This window comes from Zophobas morio, unplaced genomic scaffold (genome assembly GCF_036711695.1).
Source record: "Zophobas morio isolate AGI-343-1 ecotype UQ-CSIRO unplaced genomic scaffold, CSIRO_AGI_Zmor_V1 ptg000058l, whole genome shotgun sequence".
NCBI classification, from domain to species: domain Eukaryota; kingdom Metazoa; phylum Arthropoda; class Insecta; order Coleoptera; family Tenebrionidae; genus Zophobas; species Zophobas morio.
In genome coordinates this window covers 6573101-6595611 of record NW_026972163.1, presented here as the reverse complement: position 1 = coordinate 6595611, position 22511 = coordinate 6573101, and the positions used below count along the sequence as shown (strand labels likewise).

Sequence of the window (22511 nt, the reverse complement as noted above, 5' to 3'; positions counted from 1 at the left end):
GTTCAGCGCGAGTTCTGACTCGCTTCTTCTTTTGGACGGTTTTTGTCAGAGTCCAAAAACGTTGAGGCAAAAAGAGACCTTCGCTTGTTTATAAGCCCGCGAATTTAATAAATGTAAAACTTAAAGAATATTAAGGATTGAAACCTTGGCATGATAAAATAATAAAGGAAAAATTATAACTTTACAATGCTACCTCCATTCTAATAAATTAAACAATTAGAAATTATACTAATAAATTTAAAGTTAAAGAAAAAAAAATAAAAATAAATGCGAAGACGGAACATTACCGCCCACCAAAAATCGCATGGATTTTTCGGGAAAATTACGTTTCTATTGGAAGAGGACAAATCTTCACAACGGGACCTCTGACAAATCCTGCTTTGGTCTTAATAGTAACGACTCGAATAATTCCATCATTTCCAGGATGTACTTCGGTTATACGACCAAGTCGCCAATGCAGGGGAGACATTACTTCATTTTTTATAACTACTAAAGTGCCTATGTTAATCGGTACAGAAGGGTTAAACCACTTGGATCGCTGATGTAAGGTATGAAGATATTCATTAGACCATCGGGACCAGAGGTCTTGAAACATCCTTTGAATAAGCTGAAATCGTTTAAGACGATTAAGAGGAAGATCTCTTAAATTTGGTTCCGGTAGAGCAACCAATGGCTCAAAGGTTAAGAAATGACTAGGTGATAGAGCTGACAGATCATTAGGGTCATGACTGACAGGAGTTAGAGGACGGGAATTAAGCATGGATTCAATCTGCACCAATACCGTCATTAATTCTTCATATGTTAACAAATGGTCGCCGACTACGCGCATGAGATGCGTTTTGACAGACTTCACTCCCGCTTCGAACAAACCTCCAAAGTGAGGACTGGAAGGAGGATTGAAATGCCAAGAAATGGTTTCTTCATTTGCAGCGGTATGCATTAAATGTTGAAGTTGGTTACGACCACCAACAAAGTTGGTTCCACAGTCGGAATATAAATGTTGACATCGACCGCGTCTAGCAAGAAATCGACGAAGAGCTGCTAAAAAAATCTCAGTAGATAAGTCAGACGCGAGCTCGAGATATAACGCCTTTGTGACATGACATACGAAAATACATAGATATGCTTTCAATTTTTTGGCTCCACGACCTTTTGACATGGTTATGGTAAAAGGGCCTGCAAAATCTACACCGGTGTGTAAGAAAGGCTTCGCCTGAATTAACCTGGAGGGAGGTAAATTACCCATAGGAGGCTGAACTGGAACTGGATTAGCTCGAAAACATCGAATACATTTAGACAATACTCGCCGAATGGCACGTTTAGGGGCTAAAATCCAAAACTGATGTAATAATAAAAAGTGAACGGTTTGATTTCCGGCATGATAATATTTATTATGAATATGTGAGATTAGAAGATCAGTAAACCGGTGATGTGAAGGTAAGATAGCTGGGTGATTTTCCTCAAAAGAGAGTGGGGAATTTTTGAGACGACCACCAACGCGTAGGATATTATTGTTATCGATAAAGGGCGACAATTTTTGAAATGGTTTTGGAAGACGTTTATTACTTCTCATAGCTGACAATTCATCTGAGAACTGAGTGGATTGAACGTGACGAACAATATCCAGAACGGCAGAATGAAGTTCAGAAGATTTCAAAGTCAGTCCGGTTTCTCTTTCTTGACGTTTTAGATTATAGAAAAAACGGCGTACGAAAGCTACACATCGTATTACTTTATTGAAGGACGAAAATTTATCAATAAGGGTATCGATAAAATGAGGGTCGGTGGTGGTCATTAAAACGACCTTGCGTTCTTCTTCCAAAGCTAGGGGAGAAGGTTCTATAACCGAATCAGGGAAGCTTATAGTAGATCGGAGGAAAGCTGGTCCCGCCCACCACAGCGAACTTTGCAATAGTTTAGAGGGTAGTAATCCACGAGTACCAATATCAGCTGGATTATCTAAGGAAGGTAAATATAACCAGTGACAGGATGGAAGCGTTTCTTGAATAAAAGACACTCGATTACTCACAAAGGTTTTCCAACGATGTGGAGGAGAGTTAATCCACGACAAGACCACCTGCGAATCTGACCATGCACATATGCGACTAAATGTTAAAAGATCTTGATAGATACGACAAATATAATTGATCAGACGAGTTAACAAAACCGCAGCAGAGAGCTCCAAGCGTGGTATGGACAATCGTTTTAAAGGGGCTACTTTGCACTTAGCGCAAACAAAGGAGGTAGTGATCTCTCCAGAAGGAAGAATAAATGCAAAGTAAACGACCGCGCAATATCGCTTTTCCGAACTATCTCCAAAACCATGTAATTGACACGACAAAAAGGTATCAGGCATGATACGACGAGGTATTCGCAAGTCTTGAAAACAGGGGAGATCATTTATAAAGGATTCCCATAGTCGAATGATTTCATTTGGAGGACTGTCATCCCAATCCAGTTTGAGAATCCAGAATTGTTGTATTAAATGCTTGAGGATAAAGGTAACTGGACTTAACATCCCTAAAGGGTCAAAGATGCGGGCGAGATGTGATAATATTTGCCTTTTAGTACAAAGACGAGTAAATGGCTGTGTATGAAAGTGAAAGCAATCGGACGAAGGTGTCCATTGTAATCCCAAAATTTTCAGAGAGGTTTCCTGATCGGTTTCAAATGTTCGCGATTGATTGGCAAGGTGTGATTCAGGCAAATCATCCAGTAAAGCTGGCTCATTACTAGCCCATTTACGCAGTTCGAAACAACCTTGTTTTAATAGGCATATCAATTGTGATTTTAATTCACGAGCAGCTTCTAAAGATGGTGCACCAGTAACTATATCGTCAACATATGTGTTTTCTTGAAGAATAGTTGCAGCTGAGGGAAATAAAGCACCTGCGTCGTTGGCTAACTGAAGTAAAGTACGAATGGCCAAATATGGAGCGGAAGCGAGTCCGTATGTAACAGTTCGTAAGCGAAAATCGGCCAGTGGTTCGTTGGGTGAAAATCGCCATATAATACGTTGGTAATCGCGATGTTCGAGGGTGATTAGAATCTGGCGATACATCATTTTGATGTCAGCAACAAAAACAACTTTGTATAAGCGAAAAGTTAAAAGAATAGAAATTAAATCGCGTTGTAATTTAGGACCGACATAAAGATGATCATTCAGCGATGATTGATGAGGAAGTGATGCTGAGCCATTAAAGACGACACGTAACTTGGTGGTGAGACTGTCAGGCTTAAGTACACTATGATGCGGAATATAAAAAAATGCGGAAGATTCCCCGGATGGCACATCAGCAAGCTCCATGTGATTTAAAGCGAGATATTCTTGCATAAAGGCAGAATACTGTTGATATAATTCGGGATTGCGTTGAAGACGTTTTTCTAACCATAAAAAGCGTTGAACGGCGAGTTCTCTAGATGTCGGAAAGATCCGCCTATTGCTTTTGAAGGGTAAAGCTACAACATAACGACCGTCTTCGTTACGATAATGGGACTCAGAGTATAATTTTTCACAGAGTGCGTCATCAGGTGAAACGATTGTGGCAGGAGGAACTGTTTCGAGTTCCCAAAATTTACACACAGTTTCTTCTAAAGAAGGGGTCCCGTCCGAAGTCATGACAAAGGTGCGAATAGGAGACTCACGAAGGGTAGTAACTGGGCCCATAAGTACATAACCAAAGATAGTTTGAATTGCGTCTGGTTCACCAAGATGACCAGAAATTTTATTTCCCAGGAAAAGACTGGAAAAAACATCAGCTCCGAGTAACATGTCGATATGACCAGGACTGGCAAATTCTGGATCTGCGAGAGGTAAATTTGATTTTATGTGAGACCAATGTTGAGAAGAAATATGAGTTGATGGCAGAGGAACACAAATTTTTGGTAAAATGTAAGCGTCGACTTGTATTTCGGGAAATGTTTTATCAGTGGGTCGTATGGAAACGGTAGTTGCACCGTGCGGGGTTCGAGTAGATGTTGATCCTAATCCATGAACCAGTATGCTAGTTCGTTTCTTAGGGAGTCCTAACTTGTGAAAAGCTTTGCTAGTAATGAAAGAGCTTTGCGATGCGGAGTCTAATAGAACTCGAAAGATTTGAGGAAATCCTCTTGAAGAGAGTACTGCGATCCTTGCAGTAGAAAGCAGGACAGTGTTGGATACACATGACGATTTATGTAAGCGAGAAATATTGTTAGGATTTTGGGAAATCAACGTGGTGGTGGTGGGTTGCGTTTCTGAAGAAGAGGGTGAATTCTTAGAGCTGTCAAAATGCAGAAGTGTATGATGTTTTTGACTGCACTTGTGGCAGTTTTGACTTGAGTTACAATTGATAGTGGAATGAAATTTGCTTAAGCAATTTAAGCAAAGACGTTTTGATTTTGCTATATTATAACGTTCATTGGGAGACTTAGAAATGAATTCAGAGCATTTGTAAATTAAATGTCCATTATTACAAATGCTACATTGAATGGGAGTTGAGTTTAGAAGGAAGGAAGTGGTGGGATTAGTTGACTTGAATTTATTTTTATTATAAGACTCAACTTTTTTTGAGCGAGGTTTGGGAATTGTATTGGCATTTTCTAAGGCACTCCATTGTTGTTCTAAAAACTTTACAAGTTGTGCGTAGGTAGGAATATCCGAAGAATTATGATGAAGTTCAAAACGTGTCACTAATGTTGAGTCTATTTTTTTAATCATCAAAGAAAATAAAAGAAAATCGGATAAATCTACAGGTAATGTAAAATTTTTAATAGCTTGAACATTTTTGGCAAAGTTACCGCGAAAGCCGGGGGTAAATTGGCGATCGCCGCGCCGCCGCGGCGGAAGTAGAGGTCTCTTGCCTAAAACTCCAGAGAGTGCGGAAGTGCTGTGGCGATTGTGGGAATTTTTCTTGTTTTTGGAGAAGTGTGATAAAGTGAGCAGTTCGACCCTCCGACCCACCGTAAGTACCTTTTTGGGTCGTCTGCCTGTTTTATACCGGTTTTGGAATCGCCGCCCCCGAGCGAGAAACCGTGTCACCGTCACCGCGTTTTTTTTGTCACCGTCGAAAGTCGACACCGTCGTGCACGCGTCGTTACCGTCACCGCGCTCCCCTCCCGGGTCGCCGTACCGTCTTCGCGCGATTTCCAGATTCAAGGTCGCCGCCCCCAGAGCCCGGCCTGAAGGAAGTCGCCGCCCAGGAGGAACGACCGTGCCGGGCATTTAATTATTTTTATTTATTTGTCTTGTAGTTAAATTAAGATTAGCCGTAAGATTTATTATCTTAGACCGTGTAGCTGGTGGCAGGGAATAAACCCTATTTTATTGTAAAATATCTCTTGCCGTTTTATTTTATTTATTCTCGAGTTTTCGCGGCGGCTCATCACCTGAATTCCGTGTCTCCGGCTTTAGAGCACCCCGGCGCTCCCTCCCCCGGAGAGGGAGCTGGCGCCCGAGCGACCGTCGCTCCTGACCGAAGGCGCCACCCCCGGCGGCGTGAAGGTAGCCGCATAAGCTTGGTCGACCAGACGTGTTACTGATATCAGCGGTACTAGTCGACCCAAAGCTTGGCACCCAGGTACGCCGCCACCCCATACGTTATCGGCGAGATTCCGGACCGTCACCGGACCGTCCGTCCGTCCCATCATCCGGAATTTCGTCGCATAATTTTGGCGCCCGAGCAGGGACCTAAAGTGAGCCGCCCCCGGTCGTCCGCCGCCACCAGCTACGTTTTTGTCCGCTATCAGCGGGAGACCGTCGTTTTTGAGCGGTCTGTTTTTTTTGGTCTCTTGACAAAATTGCCGAAAAAGATAAGCGCCGTTATCTTACTGTTTTTTTTTGTTTTTGTGCTGTATTGTGGTCGCCGCCACTGTCCCCGAAGTCCCGTGACGCCATCAACCGTCACCGTCAGAATTGGTGACGTCACAGAATGGGTAAGGAGGACCAAGGCCGGCCGCACCCAGCTCCGCTCGCGACGTGGGTGCATCAGTTGCAGCGTCACGAGCTGGAAGAAGCCCTGCGCGAGATTGGGATCGACGCCACTGGTTCCGTCGACACGCTCCGCCGGCGTTTGAAGGAATTTCATCTCCGTCGTCAGGCCGAAATCGACACGGAGATGAGCCTGGAGGAGTTGGCCACGTCTCTCCCGACCGTCACCGACGAGGTCGTGGACACCGTCGTCGTGTCGAACCCCAACGCCTCCATACCGACGTCGACCATCGGGTACGTGGTGGCAAATTCGGCATCAGCGACATCGCTGACCTGGAGCATTGCGCTAACCAGGCCTGCCGTGCCCACGCCCGTGATTTCGCGACCGGTGATGCCAGCGGCGTTTTCATGGGCAGCCCCCACCAGCGCTACAGGTGCCGTTCCCCGAGTCCAGTCCCCAGGTGCCCTGTCACGACCTGCCGTCCCGCTGGAACTTGCTCGTCCCGCCTCTGGAGAGCCCCCCAGGAGCCGACTCGACGAGCCAAGTACGTGGACGTACAGGGAACCGCACCGTCTTTCCCCATCGCCCTCACCGACAGCCACAAGACCAACTTCGCCGTCTCTAAGGCGAGAATTTCAACCGCCACCACCGAAGCGTCCGTCTCTCGTGCCACCACCGGCACCGACACAGCCCCGTCGAAGTTGCCACTCGGTCCAGTCGTGCTACGCACACCCGCGGGACACCCGTTGGGAAGCCCTGGACCTAGTGCGCAAGAGCCGTGTTCACTTCGACGGAGAGACCGACCCCATGGCGTTTCTGGAGCGCGCCGAAGAACTCCAGGAACATTTTGCCATTGAACCGGACACGATGCTCACCGTGCTGCCGGAAATGCTCACCGATAAGGCGTTGGAGTGGTACCGTAATAGCCGGGCCCTCTGGTACTCCTGGGACGACTTCGTCGAGGAGTTCCGGGACTTCTACATGCCGAATTATGAAGAAGTCCTGGAAGACCAGATCGTCAACCGTCGCCAACGACCTGGAGAAGCCGGCCGAGATTTTATACAGGCGATGCAGACCCTCATCCGCCGTCTGGGAGGGTATTCCCCACAGGCCGTCCTTCGTCGCCTGTACAGCCACCTGCTACCGGAGTACCGCCAGTACATCCGCCGCAGAGACTTCGAGAGCATCGGGGAGTTGGTGAGGCTCATAGATGAGTATGAGCAGCTCCAGACCGAAGTGAGGAGCCATGCACCAGTCCCACCACCGAAGCGCGTCTCGACGACCACCCAGATCCCGGCTACCAGGTACGCTTACGCCCCTAGGTCTGAAAACCGTCCCCTGCCACCGTCGTCCAGGCCCGTGCAGCCACCCACGGCACCACCGCGAAGGCTGGAGACCATCCGTCCCCCACCACCGTCGTCCAGGCCCATCCAGCAGTCCACAGGCGCCACCGCCAACACCGGAACCACCGTCAAATGTTGGAGGTGTGGAGAATCCGGACATTACCGCTCGGCCTGCAGGAAGCCACCCCGACTGTTCTGCTCCAGGTGCGGCCGAAGCGGTATAATGTCCCGAGAGTGCCCCTGCGACCGAAGAAACGAGCAAGAAGTCTGCGCCATGTCGAAGCCGTCGCAGCACCCATCCAAGCCGTCGCAGCAGCCACCCAAGCCGACTCCGTCGATGGAAGCCCCCCTCAAGTTTCCCGACAACCGTCCCCATATCGCCGTCACACTTTTTGGTACTGTTTACGACGCCCTGCTGGACACCGGAGCCGTCAGCACCTTCATTGGCCAGGAAGTTGCCACCGTGCTGCGCCAAAGAAACGTTGCCCCCGTGTCAGCCCCCCAGGTTCGGATCCAAATGGCCCATGGCGACATCGTCCCGTCTGCAGGAACCTACAACCTTGAGATGAAGATCGGTGACGTCCCCGTGACAGTCCGCGCCGCCGTTTTTCCAACCCTCACTACAGCTATGGTTTTAGGTATGGACTTCCTGCACGCCAACGCCATAGCCATCGACATTCCCCGAAGAGTGATGCGGTGCCACCGTCCAACGTGCAGTTCAGCCACCACCGACCCTGCAGTTCCGCTCGCTGTCCAGAGCGCCACCGTTTTGCCGCCCCTCGGCACCCTGTCAACTCCGCGTCAATGCAGAGGAGTCGAGCAGCCTGTCCTGCCCAGCAGCGGATCCCGGCGAAGACCGAGAAGACGTCAGTCCAATCGGCGTGGACCTCGTCTCCACCGGCTGAACACCGTCGACCGAAGTTGAAGTTCCAGCCCGTCCACAGCACCGTCACCAAGAAGTCCAGGACACTGCCGTCTGAACCCGGAACTCCATTCCACCAGAGCTGCACAGGAAGGAAAGCCGTCTTCGAAGAGAAAAAAAAAAAAGAAGTTACACTCCTTTTTTTTGCCGACGAAAGGGGGGAATGTAACGAAGCGAATTTTCGCGGGCCGGAAACCGTGGCGCGTACCGCGAAAGCCGGGGGTAAATTGGCGATCGCCGCGCCGCCGCGGCGGAAGTAGAGGTCTCTTGCCTAAAACTCCAGAGAGTGCGGAAGTGCTGTGGCGATTGTGGGAATTTTTCTTGTTTTTGGAGAAGTGTGATAAAGTGAGCAGTTCGACCCTCCGACCCACCGTAAGTACCTTTTTGGGTCGTCTGCCTGTTTTATACCGGTTTTGGAATCGCCGCCCCCGAGCGAGAAACCGTGTCACCGTCACCGCGTTTTTTTTGTCACCGTCGAAAGTCGACACCGTCGTGCACGCGTCGTTACCGTCACCGCGCTCCCCTCCCGGGTCGCCGTACCGTCTTCGCGCGATTTCCAGATTCAAGGTCGCCGCCACCAGAGCCCGGCCTGAAGGAAGTCGCCGCCCAGGAGGAACGACCGTGCCGGGCATTTAATTATTTTTATTTATTTGTCTTGTAGTTAAATTAAGATTAGCCGTAAGATTTATTATCTTAGACCGTGTAGCTGGTGGCAGGGAATAAACCCTATTTTATTGTAAAATATCTCTTGCCGTTTTATTTTATTTATTCTCGAGTTTTCGCGGCGGCTCATCACCTGAATTCCGTGTCTCCGGCTTTAGAGCACCCCGGCGCTCCCTCCCCCGGAGAGGGAGCTGGCGCCCGAGCGACCGTCGCTCCTGACCGAAGGCGCCACCCCCGGCGGCGTGAAGGTAGCCGCATAAGCTTGGTCGACCAGACGTGTTACTGATATCAGCGATACTAGTCGACCCAAAGCTTGGCACCCAGGTACGCCGCCACCCCATACGTTATCGGCGAGATTCCGGACCGTCACCGGACCGTCCGTCCGTCCCATCATCCGGAATTTCGTCGCAGTATTAAGGCATTATATGCTACTGTATAATTGTCCGATGTAACAGGAATATGTTGAATAAATGCTAAAGCTTCACCTTTGAGAGATGCTAGTAAATAATTAAATTTTTCAATGTTAGTTAGCTCTGCGGATCTATGAATAAGTGATTGATACATTTCGATATAGGGTGTAAAAGTGATGATGTCTCCTGAAAAGGTAGGTAATTCGATTTTTGGAAGTTTGATTTTAGCACTTGTACTAGCCTCAGTTGAGGCAAAAATCTTGTGATAAACGGACTTGACATGATAAAAAGTTGTTTCAAAATTTTTTCTTACTTCGTCTTCCACTTTGAATGCATCATCGACGTCCTCAATTAAGCCAATAATGGCATTATGTAATTTAAAAAATTCATTTTGAATATCATTAATGCTTTCCATGCGCATTTGAAACTCAAGGCGCCATGGTACATGATCTATTGATGCTAATGCAAGAGTGTTGAGTTCATTGAGACGATTAATCGCGGTTTGGCGATGTAACTTGTTCCTTTTCACTTTTTCAGCATGAGCCATTATCCCAAGATTTTAAACGAAATCGTAAACACGGTAATTAATCAAGAAGTGGAAACAAAAGAATTAGTCTTTTTATACCTCAATGTGATAGTGCAAATATGCGATAAAAACTGCTAATTATCGAGTGCAAATTAAAATGCAACGATGTGCTAGCGTCCGTTGAGAAGATTTGAAAATAGCAGTGTGGATAAAGTTAACTTGCTCGCTTTCTTTGAATACTGACAATATTGTAAAGAAAGAGCAGTGTTTTTGCGTGAGTTTATCAATTGTGAGTGAAAATGCGAAAATGGTTCTTAATGATGAGGGTGAATAAGGTCTAACTGACCGTCAAGATACCAGTAGCTGATTCACGAACAAAAGCGTATTAATTAGATTAATCGCCACGTGGTTAATGATTTGAGGTAACAGTTTGTAATAATGATTCCAGATAAGTATCAAATGTTACAGGAATAATATCGACCTTTACAAGGCTTCAATCCGGCTCGAAGGACCAATGTATAAAATGCGGCTCTAAATTTGGTTAGAGAATGAAGGACTATATTTCGCACAAGGAAGGTCACTTACCCCGGTTCCTTTGATCACAGTCTGGATGCGTTTGATGCAGTAGCCCACGTGGGATGATTTTGCGGGAAGCACGAACTTGCAGTGGTTGCGTATGCGAAAATTGTGGATGCGATGTACACTGTAACGCGTCGCGTGTAGCGTTCAGCGCGAGTTCTGACTCGCTTCTTCTTTTGGACGGTTTTTGTCAGAGTCCAAAAACGTTGAGGCAAAAAGAGACCTTCGCTTGTTTATAAGCCCGCGAATTTAATAAATGTAAAACTTAAAGAATATTAAGGATTGAAACCTTGGCAGGATAAAATAATAAAGGAAAAATTATAACTTTACAATGCTACCTCCATTCTAATAAATTAAACAATTAGAAATTATACTAATAAATTTAAAGTTAAAGAAAAAAAAATAAAAATAAATGCGAAGACGGAACAATTACTGTTTAAATTTGAAAATCTATTATCACTGCAACAGTCCAAACTCGTGTTAAAAATAACTCCTACACAATTTTTTTGTAATACCTATATAAGTTATCTAAAGAAATAAATCAGCTTTTTTTATTTTAACCAGTGTTAAACGTAATTCTATTAAAATAATTTAGTATCACATATTTGATATGAAAGTTTGTTACATAAAACATGTTATCATGTTGTTAAGTGAGCGTTAATTTAGCGATCGTAAAAATGTGATTACCGTGAGTATTGATTTACGGGGTTGTATAATAAAGATGTTTTTATTACATACGCATTCATCACTGAGTTAGGTTCTATGCATTTTATAGCCTAATTAGTTAATAGAGTCATAACACTTAACATTTGCCTTTTGATAGATTTATTTATTAGATAAACATTACAGACTGCCTTTCAGTGAAGAAAAACAGAAATAAGATCAAGTTTTCATGTTAACTACCAATTAAGATTTTTTTCGATCTATTCATTGCCGTAAGAATAGTCTCAAGTTAAAAGAATTTGCAGCAATAAACGAAAATGCGACAGAAAACGAAAAGCGTGAAATTCTTTGCAAATTCAACATTAACCTGCACGAATTCTCTACGCATGTGTCCCTTCCATCTAGACAGCAAAATATTTCCCAGAGTTCTTTCAGATTTAGCACTCTAACATTTGACACTTACTTGGTCTGCTGAAGCTACGTCCATGTATCGATCCGTCGGCGTCGCGGCGTGGAAACCGGATTCCGCCATTTGCTTTGTTTACGGTATCTTGTGTCGTTCTCCAATACATCCATGAGAAATGGACCATACAGTTTTTAATGCTATGAGGTGTTTTGATATTGCACATTATGTGTAAAGTTTCGGCGCGTTTATGAATTCTGGATTATCGTTAGATAGGTAAGTAAGTTTCTATAATAATAAGATGAGGTTATATTCTGCCGGTCGAATGACATAAGACGTAAAGACATCTTTGAGGAGAAATATTGCTCCTGAATCCTGACACTGTACTTGTTGAAAAATAGTGATGCTGGGGTTATAAAATATATTATTAGTTAGGCACTGACATAATCCAATTATTTTGTCTAATGTTCACATTAATTTAACTAATCACACTATATATGAATATTCTGCATATTATCAAAATTAAAAAAATAGCCGTTTGCATCATTTTCCTGGCTTCTCTACACATCTAGCAGCGTATATGTTAGGAAGTAAAATACAATTAACAACTTTTTGAGATGAGTTTAATGAATCTTTAGTAAGAGTACGTATTCACAACGTTTTTGTGTTTATAAAGTTTTAGCGAAATTAATTAAGACATTTCAGAGACAATTGATAAAAATAAGAAGTGAAAAAAAAATATATAAGTGTTTAAACATTGTGAGCGATTTTAAAAAGCCAAAGTATGCTGATAAAACTCACCTACATATATCTTCAAGTATAAAGACTATTTCATCTAACTTTTTTGGAGACAAAGTGAATGAAAAGGTTTGGTACATTTGTGCATATTAAATTTTCAGACAGAAATTCGAAAGTAAATATTTTTATTATTAAATTAAAACCTTAATTTTGTGTTGGAAAACTGTTTTAAAAACTATATATTTCGGTAGTAATCGTAGTGATCGACATCTTTCAAAATCATCCTTATAGAAAGTGGATATTACCCGCAATGTTAGTTTTCTTTAAAACAACGAATGTCAGTATCATTATACAGGATTAAAAGTTCATCGGGTAAATATGAATTGATGTTATATCTTTAAGTTTCAAAATACAGGCTTTTCATAAATGATTCTAACATACAAGCGGGCACTTATTTGTTCGGCATCTTTCGGAATATGTCACAGTAATGAAAATTTCTAATCATCTCCTCGGTGATCATGGCAACAAAAGTTCAAATGTCCTAATTACTGTTAATACATGACATAAGTATTAGCCAAAAATATGCATTATGATTTTCATAGCAAGAACTCTAATATCATCAGTTTTCCTTTTAGCTCTTGTAAAACCTAGCCATTTTTGCTGCAATTACTTACTGACTACGACCAAATAAAGACAGGCGCTAAAATAGAGGTACTTTTGTACAAAAATAAAGCTTTATCTTTATTCAATGTTTATTTACCGAGAGTTGGCTAAAGGAATTTTTGTTTCCCGAATATCTAATTTTATGTATCCGTGACAGTTTGTAGAATACTTAAACTTCATTTCATATTTCAAACATATATATTAACACAACAATCAGGCTTCTTTACCTGTTAATTGTGATACTATATTAAGCTTTGTAAAATATTAAAAATTTTCCTATCATCATATTTTACAGTTTAGCACTGTAGTGAAAACAATCGTAGGTCTCAAGCTTATAGCAGGTATAATCCTCGACGCTTCGCGTCTCAGGCTATAACCTGAACTCGGTCTATAATGGTTGTCTTCACTACGTTGGCGTATATGCGTATAATATACTGTTACTTATTAAAAATCACCGTAGTTATAACTCTTTCACATGCATGTGTTGGACAAATGCATTTTTTTTTATTATGCCTGTATAACAATCCTGGATTAAAACACACAGATGCGTGCGTAATCCCTAAATCACTAGTGTTTGTTTAAAAAGCCTAGGTAACAAGAAATATTTCAACGTTAGTAAGAGACAAGTAGCATTAACTTTTATTTAAATAAATATAAAAATTACAATTACTACTGTTTGAAATTTGGAACCTTTAAGCTCGCTGATTACTATTTGTTAATTGGAAAATAGTGTCTTCTTGATTCTTTTCAGCGAAACTGATATTTTCCTTCTACAGAAACAGTGGGACAATTGTTCCATAATTCACTGTTCTAAGGCTGCTCAAAACAGAATCTTATTTTTGCTTTTTTGGAGGAAGGGAATAATTCTACAATTAAAGCTATCATCCAAATATACGATCTGGTATGAAGGAGTCTGAAATTTCAACAATTTCTCTTATAGCCAATTAGCTCAGATATTTCTTTACAAATTCTCCGGTACGGTTGTAAACTGTACTTGGGTCAGATACATAGAAAAACTCTAATCGGTTAAGATACACATAAGTTACGTCATCGAGGCAGTAGCTTTTCGAAGAATAATTTTGTAAACTTTTTTTTATTTTTATTTTTTTTTTTTGGCGACCAATAAATGTTAGTTTTTCGGACTGAACTGTCAGAATTAGTTTTTTGGAGTGAAGTGTCATATCTGTTAACCTTTCTTCAAAGTCCTTGTGTGTTTACCTTACATTTAGCATCTTTAGCCAGCGGAATTCTTCTTATATCCTATCAAATTACCTTAACCTTCCAGCGATAATTTTCTGTATTTATGTATATTTCGTCCAACCCACTGTTTTTATTGTTTGTTGCAAATGTATGATATGGTATATGGTTGAATAATGTCCGGTTGTAGTAAGTGCAAATCCTCTAAAAGGGATGGCCTTATGGGATGCGAAGGCGTCTGTGGTTCCACTACTCTTGTGTTAATTTATCAGATGCAGAATTTAAGTTGCTTGAAAAGAGTAGAAATTTGTTGTATTTATGTGATTCGTACAAACTTCTGTGTAACATGTATGATAAAATATGTTTACAAAATATTAGTGAAACCACTGCGTCTTTAAATACCGATATTGAATCGTTGCATGTTAAGGTTGATAGTTTTATGGATAATAATAATCAATCGGTGGCTAATTCTCAATTACAAGCGTTTAAAAAGGAATTATTAGTCCGTTTAAATACAAAATTTCAGGAACTCAAGGATTCTTGTTCGGATAATTTGGCAATACCAAAACTTCGTATGCGGCTGTTGCAAATAAGAGTAAAGTGGCTTCAGTAATGTTACTACCCAAAAACCAAAACCAAAATATTGCGGTGACAAAAACTGATGTTTTACTAGCTGTTGATCCGGTTACTGCCGGAGTTACTTTTTCCGATACAAAGCCAAGTAAAAATGGGAACCTAATCATCAAATGCATCAATCAGGAAGATGCAACCAAAATATCTAACATAGCTACCGATAAACTGAGTGAAAATTAGTTGTTAAAGAATTACCCATGCTCAAACCTCGTCTCAGAATAGTCGGTTTTACCTCTGAAGATTTGTACAAAAATGATACTTTGTCTAAGTATATAGTGGCGCAAAATAATCATTTGTTTCCTGGTAGTCAAGACTGTGAAATAATTAATTTCACACAAATTAAAAGTAAAAGATGCAATCACAACAACGAAAACAGGGAAGTGATTAGAGACAGCAATAGTAACAAAAAATATAAGACGAAGTTTCAAGCGTTAATCCAAGTTGATAATGCGGCATATAAGAGTATTTTACACTGTGGTCACCTTATTGCTGGTCTTGATTATTGTTTGGCTTATGATGCCGTGGAGGTCCGAAGATGCTTTAATTGTTGCGGTTTCAATCACTTATCAAAACAATGTTCATTCCGAAAACCAACTTGTCCCAGGTGTTCACAGGAACATTCTTTGAATCAATGTAAAAGTGAAACTGTGTTGCATAAACTGTACTATATGGAATTCCACCCAGTCCGAAAAATTACCAGCAGATCATGCCGCTTCGGATATAAAGAATTGTATGTATCAAAGAGCTGTTTCTGATTTAAACACAACATCTTAAATTTAGAATAGCATTTAATGTCAAAGTCGACCGTTCCTGCACATCGTACAAAAATATACCACCGTCTTAAAAATATTGATATATATATATGTATTATCAAAATGTGTGAGGTTTGAATACCAAATTTACTGAGGTTTTAACTTCTAGTATTAGTATGGAACATGATATTTTCGCATTTACCGAAACATGGTTATGTTCGAATGGCAACGACCGTGAAATTTTTGATACAAACTACTTTAATGTTTTTAGGTCTGATCGTAACTTTAGCGAAACTTCTAGAACATGTGGCGGAGGTGTACTGATAGCAACTCGTAAAAACTTTAATGCTGCCCAGATTGATATTTGTACAATTAATGATGACTTTTGTAAGCTAAAAAATTTTGACATAGTAATTATGAAGTGAGGAGACACGGTCGGGTTACTCTTTTACCTGATTTTAGTTTATATACCACCTAAATGTCCTCTGGATGAATATCTCTTATTTTTTAACTGTTTAATAGCGTTAAATTGTCTCTATAATGCTAAAATAACAATACTTGGTGATTTTAATATTCCCGAATTTTATGAAATTAGTCAAATCAATGCTACCGATAATAGTAAAGTCTCAGCTCTTCTAAACTTTATGAATTTTTATGAACTTAGCCAGGACAATGATGTAGTCAACTGCAATAACGTATTATTAGATCTTATAATCTCTAATCTATATCTAAAAATTAATAAACCTGAAGTTCCTGTCACAAAAATTGATTCTTATCATCCACCTTTAGAAATTACTCTGTCGACTTTGAAGTTGAAATCCGTTCCTTTGGGAGTCAAATCAAATTTGATCTATAATTTCAGAAAAGGAAACTTATTTCTCTTGTATGACGAGATTCGCCAGTCAGAGTTTGGTATTTTAAATGGTATTAGAGATCCCAATGTAGTCAATTGAATGATCATCTTACTTCTTGTATTTTAAATGGTATTAGAGATCCCAATGTTGCAGTCAGTCAATTGAATGATCATCTTACTTCAGTTTTTAATAAACATGTGTCATTGAAACAAAGACGAGCCAATAAATATCTAGTATGGTATTACGTTACAATTATTAATTTATTGAAAAGAAAAAATCGACTTTGGTGAAACTGCAGGCGTACTAAATGTGAATCGGATTACAACGACTTTAAGTTAATTAGGGCCAGAATAAAGAAAATGGTTAAAATTGCGTTACACTTATTTATCTTAGAAATGTCAGTAGAAATATAAAATCTGATCCAAAAAAATTCTGAGATTTTTTTAAAGCCAAAAATAACCATCTGTCAAAACCGGCAGTAATGACCTGCAATAACTATAACGTTGAAAGCAATGTAAATTGTTAATTCATTTGTAAATTTCTTTACCAAAACATTCATTCACAATACATCTCCTGCTAAAGATATCGGTGATCAAGACTTGTCAGCGTTAAATATCAATATGCTGCATGTACCTCAGTTTAGTGAATCCGTTGTTCAGAAAGCTTTAAAGAGACTGAAGCCGTCAATGACGGCTGGTCCTGATTCCATACCCTCTTTTCTTTTAAAAGACTGTGCCATACTACTTGCCGGACCCTTGACTTTGATCTTTAACTTAATTCTTCAAACATCACAATTTCCTGATTTGTGGAAGGTTTCACGTGTCTCACTTATTTTTAAGGCTGGAAATCATTCTGATATATTCAATTATCGTCCTATAAGCATAATTAACAATTTCACCAAAGTGTTTGAATATATTCTCCATCATATTATTTATTTTCACGTCTCCAATATGATAACAACTAAGCAGCATGGTTTCATGAAAGGTCGATTGACAGTCACTAATCGCACAATATTTTCTCAATTTATATCTGAAGTTTTAGATCGACGAGGGTAAGTTGACTGTATTTATATAGATTTTTATACGGCCTTTGACCGTATTGACCATTACCATTACTCCGTAAACTCTCAAGCTTTGGATTATCAAGACTCTCTTGTCGCTTTAGTTAAATCATACTTATTTGGTAGATCTCAGTATGTTTCATTAATTGGTTTCGATTCTTATTCTTATCCTCAAACTTCAGGTGTTCGTCAGAGCTCTGTTTTGGGTCCTCTGCTTTTTAATATGTATATCAATGATATAACGAAGTACTTAACAGTCGACTGTTTAATGTATGCTGACGATTTGAAAATTTTTGTAGAGGTTAAATTGTTCGATGATTGTGAGAGGCTTCGGAATAATCTTGACATTATTTCTGATTGGTGCCAGGAGAATTTCTTTTGCATCAATGGTGGTAAGTGTTACGTAATGTCCTTCTCCAAAATTACCAACAACGCTCATTACGATTACTGTTTTGACAATAACTTCATAAAACGTAAATCTTTAATTCGTGACTTGGGGGTTACGTTTGATACAAAATTGAATTTTGTTGATCACATTAACATAATTACTACTAAGGCATTTAAATTATTAGGATTTGTCATTATACTCCTATAGAGTGGTGTTTGGTGTACGAATCCGTTTTGAGTTTTTTCCCTCACCGTCCAAATTTTCGCAAAAACATTTGCACAGTATAATAAAATTTTACCATTAGCATAGGATATCCCGATCGTGGCTCAGCGGGTAAGAGCTCGGAACGCGGATCGGCGGCCCCGCGTTCGATGCCAAACTTGGCCTTTCATTTTTTCTCTTTTTTTCTCATGCTGTGTACTATCTACTTTATGACGTCATAACAAATTTGTTATTGATCAAATTAAGAACAAGTCACCCCACTTTCTCGAAAAGGTGAGAATACACCCGTTTTTATTTAATAAAAATTTTAATAATATTAGAATTCCGAATATCTGTTCTACTGTGGCTAAATCAATCATTTTCGTCCCTTTTTTTGAGGCGACAAACTCATCCAAGTTTAAAAATGTTTACTGTTTTGACTCTTCTAAAAACATGCTTTAATTTTTTTTGCTACAGCAAAATAATTTCAAGGTTATAATATTTATTTATCAGTATAAAATGTAATTTTGAAAACATTTCATAAATCATGGAATATGAACATGTAAGTCTCCCATTCCCTTATCTGTGATTTGTGACCTTTTAAAAATTTTGAACGGACTTTTAAAAATATCTTAAAATCGATATAATAGATATATATACAGGGTGATGAAAAAAAGGCGCCGACGATTTTAACTAAAATGTCCTTTTCTGTTAAAGCATCATGAAAATTGCAGCAAAAGTGCTATAAATATCTTTTATTTTACTTTAAACCATTTTTCTAGCAGCACAAAATGGCAATACTGCATAAATTTTACTTTCTTTTTTGTAAAATTAATAATTCACAGGTGCGTTGGTCTCCAAAAAACTGAAACTGACATCTACACAAAACAAAAACGACTGTCAAATTGCATAAATTTTATTATTTTTATAAATCTTAATTTATTTTAATTAAAAACTACAAAAACTATTAGAGCAATTGCTCGAAATGCCTGCCTTCCAATTCAATGCACAAATTTGCCCTTCTAATTAAATTTTCTTTCACACTCTGGAGCATAGGGGCATTTATCGTTCCAATAGCTGCATTAATTTATTCTGTCTCTTAATTCTGACAAGCTATTTACTGGGGTAGCATATAGGAGATCTTTGAGATGACCCCAAAGGAAGAAGTCGCACGGATTTAGGTCTGGTGACCGAGGAGGCCATGCAATCGCACCACCTCTACCAATCCACCCATGTGGATAAGCCTCGTCGCACCAATTCCGGACTATTCTTCCAAAATGAGGAGGTGCGCCGTCCATCTGCAACCACATATTCCTTAAATTAGCGAGGGGCAAATCCTCAAGCAAAACTTGAAACTCATTTTGTAAGAATTCTAAAAAATTTTCTGCTTTAGTCTTGCAGGCAATTCAAATAGCCCTAGAAGATTCATGTTAATAATGCCAGCCCAGAGATTGAGACTAAAACGTCGTTGATGGGCACGAGGACGGACAACGAATGGGTTTTCAGTTGCCCAAAAGTGATTATTGCGCTGGTTGAATACACCATCCTGAGAGAAAATTGACTCATCTGTCCATAAAATATTGTCAATAAATCTAAGGCCGTTTGCATGACGTTGAAGAAGCCATTCACAAAATTGCACTCTGGCAGGGTAGTCACCTGGACGAAGAGCCTGTACCTTGATGTAATGATAAGGATGATAATGTTCTTCAGCAAGTATAGCTTGTATCGTTTTATAGTCTACTTCAAACTCTAGTCCTCTAATGCTTCGCCCTGATGCATTTTCAATAGCTTCCAAAACAGCTTCCTCTAAAGCTGGCGTACGAACTTCACGCGGTCTTCCACGATTTACATAAATCGGCATCATTTGACCATTTTCTCGTAATCTTTGCTCCACTCGTCTAATAACTTTATCATCTGGATGACGTCGTTGTGGATAAAGTCTAGCATATTCTCTTGCAGCTTCGGCTGCGTTATTAGCTGCTGCGCCTAAACAGAGCACCATGTCAAGATACTCACTGAAACTGTATGTGTATTCCATTACAATTTTTTTGAATATTTTTGATTGACACACGTTCAAATGTGACAAAACAAAATAACAATGAAAATAAATGTATTGTCTTGTTACTATGGTTCACAACAATGAATATCCTAGAAAGTTCGCAATGTTGCATGATTGCTACATTTTCTTTGGAGTCGAGAATTGGTACTTTTATATCATTAATAAAATTGGTTTCAAGAGGTTATTTGTTTGTTTTTGTGGCAGTTATTATCAATTGCATCAGAATGTAGACGCTAACAAATAAATTATCATAAAATTCGTTATCCTATAGGTTTCTGTTACCAAAAAAGGAAAGCTTACATCTTCGTTAAAAGGCAATGAAATTAATTTTTGTTTTCGATTTCTTCTACAGTTAAAAATTACTTCTAACATGACGATTAGCTTCGGCGCCTTTTTTTCATCACCCTGTATATACAGACTGATTCAAAATAATTTTTCTTCTACTCCTTGTTTCATAGTAGAATTTAAAAAATATCATGAAACCAAGTTTATATTCTTATGCCACTGTGAATTTTGAGCAGTTGAAAATTATTTGCAAGAATACTAAGATTTCGTTTACCAATACCGACACAACCGACATGATCTTAATTTATAGAAAGTATAAAAAATGCTCTGGTGGTGGCAAATTTATACGCCCAGAGATATCCCGAACGTAGAAATCCAACAGATAAAATTTTCAAAGAGTTGAAATGAAATTACAAAGCGATTGGCCTGTGAATAAACGCAGAATTAGTAATTTTCAACATTGTCCGGAAATTTGTGTCATAATTATCAAAACTAATTTTTTTATCTCGCTTCCTCGCTATAAAATGTATCTAAACTTATTTCTAAAGATGTTGTGTCTTGAATATATGACGTTTCTGCAGCGCTGATAAAAGCGGAGACCAAATCATGACTCGAAAAGCGGAGACCAAATCGTGACTCATTTGTTTACACGGTTGTCATGGAAATCGTGAGTATGGTCGTTGTATTTGTCTGGAATTGGGTCCTGATCGAACAGTGACCACTAGCAGTAACACAGTTGAGGAATATCATTTTCATTCTACGGAAGTGAAATTGTTCGATTTCAATTATTAAAAATAATGAATTCAGTTGAATCTATATATAGATATATATAAAATAAAGTCGTGTTAGTTACACCGTTTATAACTCAAGAACGGCTGGACCAATTTTTTTTATTTTTGTGTTTTTGGATTTGTCTTCGTCGGGAATAGTACTACTTATCTAAATTTATTTTAACGTGTAGACATTATCACAAATACAAATTCGCAAAATCAATTTTTACTTCCCGAACGTAAACGAAGGAAGTCTTGAAATCGAGTCCGTCGCCGACTCTCTACTTTTAGGTTTTTTCAACCTTTCATAACCTCTAGAGTACGAAAAAATAGGTCTGCCTTTTCCGTCTGTCTGTCTGTCCGTCTGGCTGTCTGCCGTGACGGATTTTTATTAGACATTTAATCTCCGAAAGTACTGCGCCGATTGTTGTCAAATTTTGTACTATTTATATTAGGAATACCATGTAGTTGGTTCTGGATTCTGGATTCTTAAATTATGGGGGCTGACCGTAGCCAGCCGGCACTTAGGCCTCGCCTTTGGGCCCATTGTACCTTCCCCAAGTCCATATCAGGGTGTTTTCCCGCTCCTCTACTCGTCAAGCCACCCAACTGCTTGAATGCATGTAGTTGGTTAAACGATAACCAAAATTTGTCTAATCATCCCCACCATAAATGTGATGACGTCACTTCAAAATTGTACATAGTAAATGGTTTTTAAATTGTATGAAACAACATAGTCCTACACATGTAGTTTGTGACTCCGTGTTGAGTTTTTACAAGAAACGTCCACATTTTTGGAAAAAAATCAAAATTATAAAAGAACATTTTGCAATTTAATTGTGGATCTGCAAAACCGAAGGCTTTGAAATTTTGCAGACGTTTTGAAGTTATGATAAGCATGATAAATTTTTAATCAAAATATATTTTCTTATCCCCTCCAAAAAATTGATGACGTCAGCTCAAAAATTTGCCGAAAAAATCCTGTCTAAAATGTGTAAAATATGTTGAGTCTATACTTGTGATTTATCATTCCATTCATATTTTTGGATTCGCTTATACAGGGTGATTAAAAAAAATTAATGAATGCGTGAATTTATTTTAGTGATTTACTCAGGAATTACAAAATCGAATGCTTTGAAATCTTGGAGATATTTTAAAGTTATCACAAGCATGGTAAATTTTTGATCAAAATTTTGCTGAATAAATCCTATCTTAAATGCGCAAAATGTGACGAGTTTTCACTTGTGAATTATCACTGCATTCATATTTTTTAGATTTGCTTAAATATGTGGCTCAAAAAAATTAATGAATGTGTCAATTTATTTTATTGATCAAATCAGGAACGGCTCAATCCAAGTTGATATACGTGTCCTTGCAAAAATGTTGATGATGTCATCACAAAATTGTGTAAAGTTAAAAACTCAACTCGAAAATGCTGGATATGTTTCATTGTAATTCAGGAGCGAGGGAAGTTCGGTCGAAACAACTTTCAA

The 22511-nt window shown here is 39.7% G+C and overlaps 1 protein-coding gene across 1 annotated transcript in view; it reads left to right on the top strand.

The window, feature by feature from the left end:
- Nucleotides 1-11550: 11550 nt before the first annotated feature.
- Nucleotides 11551-22511, top strand: part of LOC135143095 (frizzled-2) — a 140153-nt gene continuing 129192 nt past the window's right edge. Inside the window, exon 1 of the mRNA XM_064074946.1 lies at nt 11551-11694. The gene's annotated coding sequence lies outside the window, so the exon portion shown is untranslated. The remainder of the gene's footprint in view (nt 11695-22511) is intronic.